Here is a 9,170-nt window from a genome sequence, read left to right on the forward strand (position 1 = left end):
TAGCAAGGTGCTCCTCTTTGCAGCATCCACCCCCAGCTCTAGGGCACGCTAATGAATGTGCCACGCATGGAGCTCTGCAATACACGTCTTTATATTTCAGCATGCAACCATTAACTGGATGCACTGCATCATGGAGTTTTTTTACCACACCCAGACACACCCAAATACTCTCCAACTCATTACATAACTTTGTATGGAGTCCACCTATGATCACAAGGGTCCTACAGTGCATGATTACACCACACTACATCCCCCCTATGTTAAATAAAAAATACGGACAACATATATACATTAGTGATCTTCAATAAGCCGTGGAGGTGCTCGCACCAATCTTCCAGATCGAGTCGTATGAGGTGAAGGAGAGGAGTTGCGCGGTTATCTGGCATCATAGATGTAGACTCAGATGCATGACTTGGACACTCAGGTGGATTTGTCTCACTCTTGAGGTCTGGAGCCGATGAACACCGAGGCAGATGTTTGAAATGGGATGAATCTCTCGTAATGGACTTTCCGGGACTTTGAGCAGTCATCATATGTCCTTTACGTTTTTTGTTTGACTAAGAACAAGTCTTCTTCTTCGAAAATCGTGCCCCTAGTGCATCTACACTTTGCGCTTACCTGCATAGGCCATCATTTTTCTTTTGCAAGAAGTATCTGTGACATGAATCTCATCAGTGTCTAGTACTCAGTTTGTTGTCCATTGTAGTAGCTTTGTCCCAATGGCTCACCCTAACAGCAAGGTTTAGGTCTTTTACCTGTTGTGGAATGGGGAGGTGACTGATAGGCATGAAGGGCTGCACATAAGGCTGACTTGAGATCGATTCCTTTGAGTGCAGCACATTGAAGCACTTTCTTCAGGGTGCCCATGAATATTCCACAACACCATTTGCCTGTGGACAAAGAGGCTTGCCTAGGTGGTCAATGATAAATCTTCCACCATGGGAAAACGTGAGTACTCATCAACAACTACAATGAGATAATGGCCATTTTGTAAGGGTCTAAAGAAATCAACTACAATTTATTCCCATGCTCGTTTAGGAAGGTCAGACATATTTAGGGGATTCTGTGTTGTCTTGGGAGATAAACAGTTACACAGGTGACATGCGTTGAGTTCTTTCTCGACTCGTTCGTCAAGGCAAGGAAACCACACGTGGTCTGAGGGCTCTCTTGGTGGCTACAATGCCATGATGCTCTTTGTGGGCCAGTTCAATGACTTGTCTCAAGCTCTAAGGTATGACAATCCTCAAACCTCTCAATATAATACCTTCTTGAGTGACAGAAAGTGTTTCCTATACCTTATTGAATTTGTGATATTCAGCGTCATCTGTGAGAGGTTGAATATTCTTTTTTCCATGATTGCATTGCAATGATGTCCTTGAATGTGAGAATGTCTCTGTCTGTGTTGGTAGGAGCAATGATCTGTGCAATGGATAGAGCTTCGGTGGTGCTAGACTTTACTATGGAATTGATGTATGTTTTAGCAGCATTAGATGCTGCACTGTGACGCTGTAACTGTACTCTTGAGAAGTAATCTGCGAGGTTTTGAACCTTCCCCGGCTTATGCACAATAGTGTTATCCAGAGGTTCCCAATCTAAGCGCCGCTGCACCCCTGTGCACCATCAAAACTAGCCAGGGGTGCCCCGACTTACTAATGCAAAAATGGCAACTGTAAACAAGGAGAGGGCTGACTGCAGAGAGTGGGGGTTAAAGCTGAACACAAAAGCCCAGAGCTATCCTTTTTACAGATATATATATAATAAAATGTCCTTGAAAAGTGATGAAATGAGGTAGCTCAAGATCTTTGTTAAAAAGAACACTAAACATATTTTAATGTAAGTAGTAAAAAAAAAATCAATGCATTGGGTGAGGGAAGTGCCAGGGACCCAGTTACAGAGCAAGAAAAATGTTTTCCTTAATTAACCCTGTTAGAACCCCTATCCCATTTCCTAGCGAAGGGGTGGAATCAAACGGGCAGTTGAAAGGTTTACTGCACCTTGTCAAGACGTTGTTAATGGCTTTCTTCGCACTTTAGCGAACCCGCTGAGCAGCCCCATGGTCCTCGGCAGGTTATGAGAAGGGGCTTTGCCGCTGACCTGTGTGAAGCCCTGCACAGCTGTGAGGGTGCTGGAAACTTTACAAGTCCAGGAGGAACTTGCAAGTGGAAGCTGGGACGCATCTGTAATGGTGTGAGCTGGTCCTGAAAGATGAGGCAGTGGCGAGGCCTGAGCAGTTATCACTCAGTCAGTGTGTCCAGGGCCGGCTCAGCTCACAGGAGGGGTGGGCCATGCTGGCGTAAGTGGGGCTCCAGATTAAAGCACACTGCACCACAGCAAGGTAGCCTTCTATTGGAAGTTGCCCCCTCTCCTTATCATAATTCCCCTCTTCTGAAAACACGCAAAATGCTCATTTTCATATAAATTAAAAAAGCAGCAGTGTTATTAACACGCATAATCTGAGAGTCCATCTGAGAGTCCAGTGAGGATGTTGTTTTGCAGAATAATGAGAAATAATTATATGTCCTTGGTGACTTGCAATGGTGCAAATCACACCAGATGGATAGCCTAGTGAGATAAAAAATGATGATCTGCATTGAACGAGTTTTAACCCCAGCAGGGCTGCCTCAGACTTTCATCCTTCTATAAGTACTGGTACAACAGATACTAATAACAACTGTGGTTATTAACAGCATAAATGCAATGTAATGCACATTGCGAAATATTATTATGAGAGGTGTATTTTATGAGAATAAGGGTGAAAAAAAGCAAAATGTCCACTGCACTGGAGGATGACTGAGCACCCCCCCCCCCTTAGTAGGGGAAATCCGAAGGAAAGGGAATGTTACATACTCTAAATGGGCGATGCTGTGCACATGACACAAACCTAGAGGTGGTGCCTTCTTAATATTCATGTTGATATTGCCAAAGAACCGCTTCACAGCACATATACTTTTTCCATGCCGACCGAAATTTTGATTTCATGTAAATCAGTATGGAACACTATTTGAAGCAAAACACTTGAGCTATCAGGCTAATAGTTAGGAACACCCAAAAGAGATTTTGTGTAAGAAGGTGGAGGGTGATTTGTATAAATGAATTTGCTTAGGGTTTAAGAATATCTTAATGCTTAGCACTAAACGGGCTAGTATGTTGTCGTTATTGGCATTTGTGTGGCCAATAAACTCCACCAGTATATCACGAGCACAAAAGGCTGGTCTTAAGGAAACCACTTTTGTGAGTTGTATACCAGAAACTATACATAACATGGAACAATCTAACATAAAAATGTATGTTTGATGAAAACTGCCAGGTCCTAGGCCGCCCCACTATGGCTGCAGGTAAGAACGGGGGTGGAAGAGAGGCGGCTGCCCCCAAAACTCAGGCCCCCACCTTACTACGCCATAGGTACCCCCCATGTGCACCCCCACACCCCCAACACCCTGGGGGTGCCGCCATGGAAAGGCACTAATCCGCCTGTATGCTAATATGGATGGCGGTGTCTGGAAGACACCGCCACCATATCTAGCCCCTTTTGCGCCCAGTCGACTGGTCGACCGGCAGAAAACCAGCGGACGGTCTTTCCGTTCGCCGAGGTCCCCCCGCCATAGTAATATGGCGGGGAGAAATGGGTGGCAGGCGGTGTATCATATCGGGCAGATCGCCACCGCCTGACATTATAATAGACCCCTAAGTTTCCAGGCCTGGGTTTTCATTTGACTCCCTAATAGTATTTTCTACACCCATTAATCCATATGCGGACTCCAATGCTGAAGAGTTTCCCTTGTATTGTTTATGACTTAACCAATTCAAGTTTTTTATTAAACAACTGTTGTATTTGTATTTTGGTCCATCTATGATTATAATATCTTCAGCAGGCATCATCCCAATTATTTTTAGGGAGAAAAATGAAAGTACTCCAGAGGTTTGGCTTAGATCCCCCCACCCGCCAAAACAAAATAAAATAATGGGGATCTGCGGCCAACTGCCAATGGGTCAAAGGAGCATTGGGTCGAAAAAGTTTGGGTACCACTGGTGTAATCTTATTCTTGCAATCTCAATCCCCTGCTCTCAGTGTGAGGGAGCATCTTCGCTTTCGGATTTCCAAAAATGGTGAGCCTAGCCTTGTGGTCAGTGACAATGGTGAAATGCTTACTGTCCAGAAACACATGAAAATGTTCACAAGCTACACTACAACCAGGCTCTCTTTTTCTGGCTGAGAATAGGCACATTCAGTCTGAGATAGACTTCTGCTAGCAAAGGTCACAATGTGTTTCCGAGCATTTGAATGTCCATTGTGTTGAGCAAGGATTGTGCCCAACCCCACCTGGCTTTTGTCTACAACAATCTCAGTACGTCATTTTGGATCAAAATAAGCCATTTCAGTTGCATTTTCAATTGCGTGTTCAATTTTCTTGAAACTTCAATCACATTTAGAGGACCATTGGGAGGGAACATTCTTCTTTGTCAACTCTCCTAATGGAGCACTCACCAAGGCAAAATCATGAATGTATCTGGAGCAATAACTGGCCATACATAAGAAGGATCATGTCATGGTTATATCTTGCAGGACGACAGGTGGAGGACAATGCTTGTACTTTTTCAGGGTCAGGTTCCCCCTCAAAGAAAATATGACTAAAGAGTTTGAGTGGTTTTGTGAAACTCACACTTTTCTGCATTTTAAGTTAGACCTGCTTCAGCGAGCACATGGCATTTTTGTGTAATAGGTTTGTCAAGTTCCTTTAAAGTGGCCCCAAACACTGATATATCATCACTGTCCTTAAAAGCATGTTTGACAGGCTGAATTACTCGGGGAATGACATCTTGAAAGAGTTCTTCAACTGACGAAAGACCAAAACTGAGATTTTCATATTTGAACAAATTAATATGAGTTGAAAAATTAGTAATATACCTCCAGTTCTCTTCCAGCTCGTGTTGATGGTATCCTTTGTTCAAATCAAGACAGGAAAAGACATTGACACCATTCAGCTGTGTAATCATGTCTTGTCTTCCATGTGTGGACCTGGATGTCCTTCTCTCTTGATCACTTTGTTGGTCTGGCACATAGCAACACAGATGTGCACTGCACCTTCACTGTCCTTTTTTGGCACTACCACTATGAGCTAAACCCATGGAGTCAGACCAGCAGAGCCATCAATGGTGTCATGCTGTAATAATATTCCTAGTTCTTTCTCAATAGCCTCTTGTAAATGAAAAGCAATTTGAAGGTGTCACTGAGCAACACAGGATGAATGTCCTCAATTATGTGAAGCTGCACCTTCATTATCTTAAGTTTCCCTAGATAATGAAATAACAATGGGAATTGCTATTTCGGAATGTGCAATGAGGTTGTAGTTGATGGATATAAGCCCCATGTCAGCATCAGTGCTGAAACTGAGTAGACATGCACTCAATGAAATACCTTGGAGAACATGAATTGGTGCTTGTAATGTTGTTTTCTTATACCTCAAGGTCGCTACAAAGGACCCTTGACTTTGCAATGGCTTTGAAGCAGCCCATGTGTACACCTTTGTTTTCAATAGCTTTAGATGTGGTACCTGAGACAGTTTGTTGTATTTTTCTGCCAGCATGATAGTGATTGATGCTCAACTCTCTATAATGAAAGTTGTAGGGCAGCCATTCACCTTTAGCGTGATCTTGGGGCATCAGCCAAATGAGTTGGGTCGATTCACGTGGCAATTTCCCTTTGACTTGTGCTCTTCTTTGCAAGCAGCCAATCCTGCATGTGCATGTTTTTTTGCAGTCGACATCACCATTGCACATCCATCTTCTTCACTGTAGCTCGATGATGATGCTGATGAGCCTTTGGAAGATGAATTTGAAGACGATCAACTTTGTTTAGTCTCCACTTGCTTCAATTGATGTTGCTGTTTGGCCTTGTGGGTGAGGCTAGCAAGCTTCTGGATCTTTCCGGTGCACATTTTCTCTTCTCGTCATAATGCACTTAGTTTCTCTTTTGCTTTGCAGACCATTATGAAATGGTTTTCTCTCCCACAGCCTTTACATATCTGTCCAATGGCGGGACATTTACCTTCATGTGGAAATGAAAATCCACATCGGAAACACAATTTCTTCTTCTACTGAGACCTCGTCTTCTGGGCCTCCACTTTGTGTTTCTGCTTACTTTTCCTGATCTACACTGATTCATTCTGGGTCTTTCCGGCTTCCATATCAACAGCCTTTTGATCTGCATGTTCCTCATCTCCCACAGCCTTGAGTACCTTTCCTTGATTGAGTGTATCTCTCAGCATGCGTTTTCTGAATGAATCGCAGAGGCAAATATCGATAACTCCGAAACTCATGGCTTTTTCGTCGTTGAACTCACTGAACTTTCAGTGCTTTATGAGGGTATCAGATATTTTAACAAACACATCCATTATTTCACCAGCTTGCTGTCTTACCTGGATGAAAATATACCTTTCATAGTCCATATTCGGCATTGGATTGAACATAACTTCCAATGTGATATCAGCTTGTGGTATTTTCTTTATCACTTCTTTCACTCTATCACCTGCAACGTTCTTTACGCATTTGATGATCTTTTTGTCATGTACTTTTTCTAAAGCATCTATGTAGTCATTAAATGTTTCAATCCATTCAGTCCATCTTGTGTCAATTATCTGCTTATTGGCAGTGTTGAATGGCGGTTAGGATTTCAGGAACACAGCAGCATCATAATTTGTGTTGGGACTTAATCACATTGATAGTATATGCTGTCCTAACAATGGTTGCTGCTTGCTCATAGCATCAGCAGTGTCCTTATATCTGGGTCATCGCACTCAAGCTGATGTTGTATGGCACCATCTTCTTTCTTTATGGTGATTAACGATTTTGTCTCCTGCGCATGCTTGTCATCTCCATCAACTCTGTGCATTGTACCTCATTGTCATTGCCTTTAGCATTTCTTTGCACCTGCTTGTTTCTGCCTTTATTGCTTTTTTTATTTTTATTTTCATTGCTTGCACTTGTCTCTTGCTGCCTTTAGTGTATCTTATTTGTAGGGGACGTTGGCTCTGTGTTATGCTGTGGTGCAGTATCCCTTCTATCGGTGTTACCAGTAGATTTCTGGCAGTCTTTTTTACTGTGTCCCTCTCTAGGGCCATCTTCTTTGAAGGTCTAGTACTAGCTAGAGTGGAGCTTTGACTTCCCATACATGAACCATAGTTTGCTTCTTAGGGTGCACATGGCACACATGAGAACTTTGCTGGACCTCCAAAAAGTCTCAAGGAGAGAGCAGTCTTGTTTCTTCGGGCACATATCCCCTACTTGTCGCCATTTGCAACATCCTCCCCAGCTCTGGAGCACCCTAATGACTGCACCATACCCTGAGGTCTGTAATGCATGCCTTTATTCTTAGGCATGCAGCTGTTAACTGACCCTACTGCATCATAGACTTTATTGACCAGACACACCGAAATATCTCCCTACTGATTACATAACTTTGTAAGGAGACCGCACAGGACAACAAGGGTAATACAGCACATGATCACCAACACTACACTCTTCTCCATTCTGAAATAGGTTAACAGCCTCCATGACTACTGATACCAGAAGATAAATTATGATGTAAGCTTAATATTCAAAAATAGACTTCACTTGTCTGGTGGGTAAAATGTTGCTTATAATATCAACTGTATAATGATGGGGTCTATAAATATGGTGATCAATCATGTGGCTGTCACCTAAAGGATGATGTCTAACTACTTTGAATGTCTCTTTAACCATGAGTTGACTGCAATAGCATAATTCTTTTCATATGTGCCGAATGTGTTCAAATGGAATACCCTAAAACAAACCTTCATAATCTCTAGATCTTCAGGTAAGGCCCATCTTCCTCTCTTCAAAATAGAATATCTACTCTTCAGTAATATAGCATGGTGGTAGAAGTAAAGTCTCAATGTAGAGTTTTTAAGTCTGCTCTGTGAGTCAACCCTAAGAAACATGAACCCCTTTGTTAAATAATATGAAATAATCTTATTTTAGGTGACATAGTCAAAGAGAAGACTACAGAAATAACCGTACAAGGTAGACTACCACCAGTTCACTGATAGAGCCCCAATCACACAAATCTCGATGTTAAAAATATCGATTAAAAAATATAGACTACTAAAATATTGACTCCCATACCTAAACAGGTAAGTACAAAAATATCAACTCAAAAATATTGATGTCACAAATATTGATTTAAATAAATATATATATATATACATATATATATATATACATATATATATATATTCACTGAAAAAACCATAGGTTTCACACATGTTATAGTTAGCTGGACATTTTACTGATAAAAAACCAATGAAATTCCCCCGTTATAGTTACTGTAGGCAACTATAACTCACGCGACCGCAATCCTCTGCTGATGCTAATACTGTATTTAGACACTTATTTGCCCATATCTTCTTCCATTAAATTTTAGCTATACATATATTACAAATATTTTTTTTTCATAAAGACACATAGTTGCCTACAGTAACTATAACGGGGGAATTTCATTGGTTTTTTATCAGTAAAATGTCCAGCTAACTATAACATGTGTGAAACCTATGGTTTTTTCAGTGAATTAGCAAGGTTTTTTAAATCCTATTTCCTAACTATAACGTGTGTGAAACCTATGGTTTTTTCAGTGAATTTGTACGTTTTTTTAAATGCTAAGTTACTTTACGCCATTTGTGGCGTGCGCGCCCACTTAACGCAGTTCGTTCCGTGCACGGTTTTTATCAACTTTAATAAGCCCTGTACATTTGGTGGCCTTCGGCCACCAAAAGCACAGGGGGTGAGGTCAATGTGGATAGTGTTTTTTTTATTTCGATTTTATAATTTCATGTTGCCAAAATTACGTTTTTTTTCTCTATTAATAAGCACTGCACATTTGGTGGCCTGCGGCCACCAAAAGCACAGGGGGTGGGGTAAGTGTGGATAGTGTTTATTTTATTTTTATTTTTTTACCGCAAGCGTACGGTAAGCTTACGGTAAGCGTACGGTAAGCGTACCCCGCGAAATTGCCGAAAAAAAAATAAAACCGTTTTTGCTCTTGGGGGATGTTTGGGGACTCCCTCAACATGACTATGTGGGAGGGAGTTGTCAAAACAGCCCCGTAACATGTTTTTGGCCATCATGTTTGATAAACAACACTCAGTGCGAGAGAC

The sequence above is a fragment of the Triturus cristatus genome, chromosome 10 (assembly GCF_964204655.1).
Source record: "Triturus cristatus chromosome 10, aTriCri1.1, whole genome shotgun sequence".
NCBI classification, from domain to species: domain Eukaryota; kingdom Metazoa; phylum Chordata; class Amphibia; order Caudata; family Salamandridae; genus Triturus; species Triturus cristatus.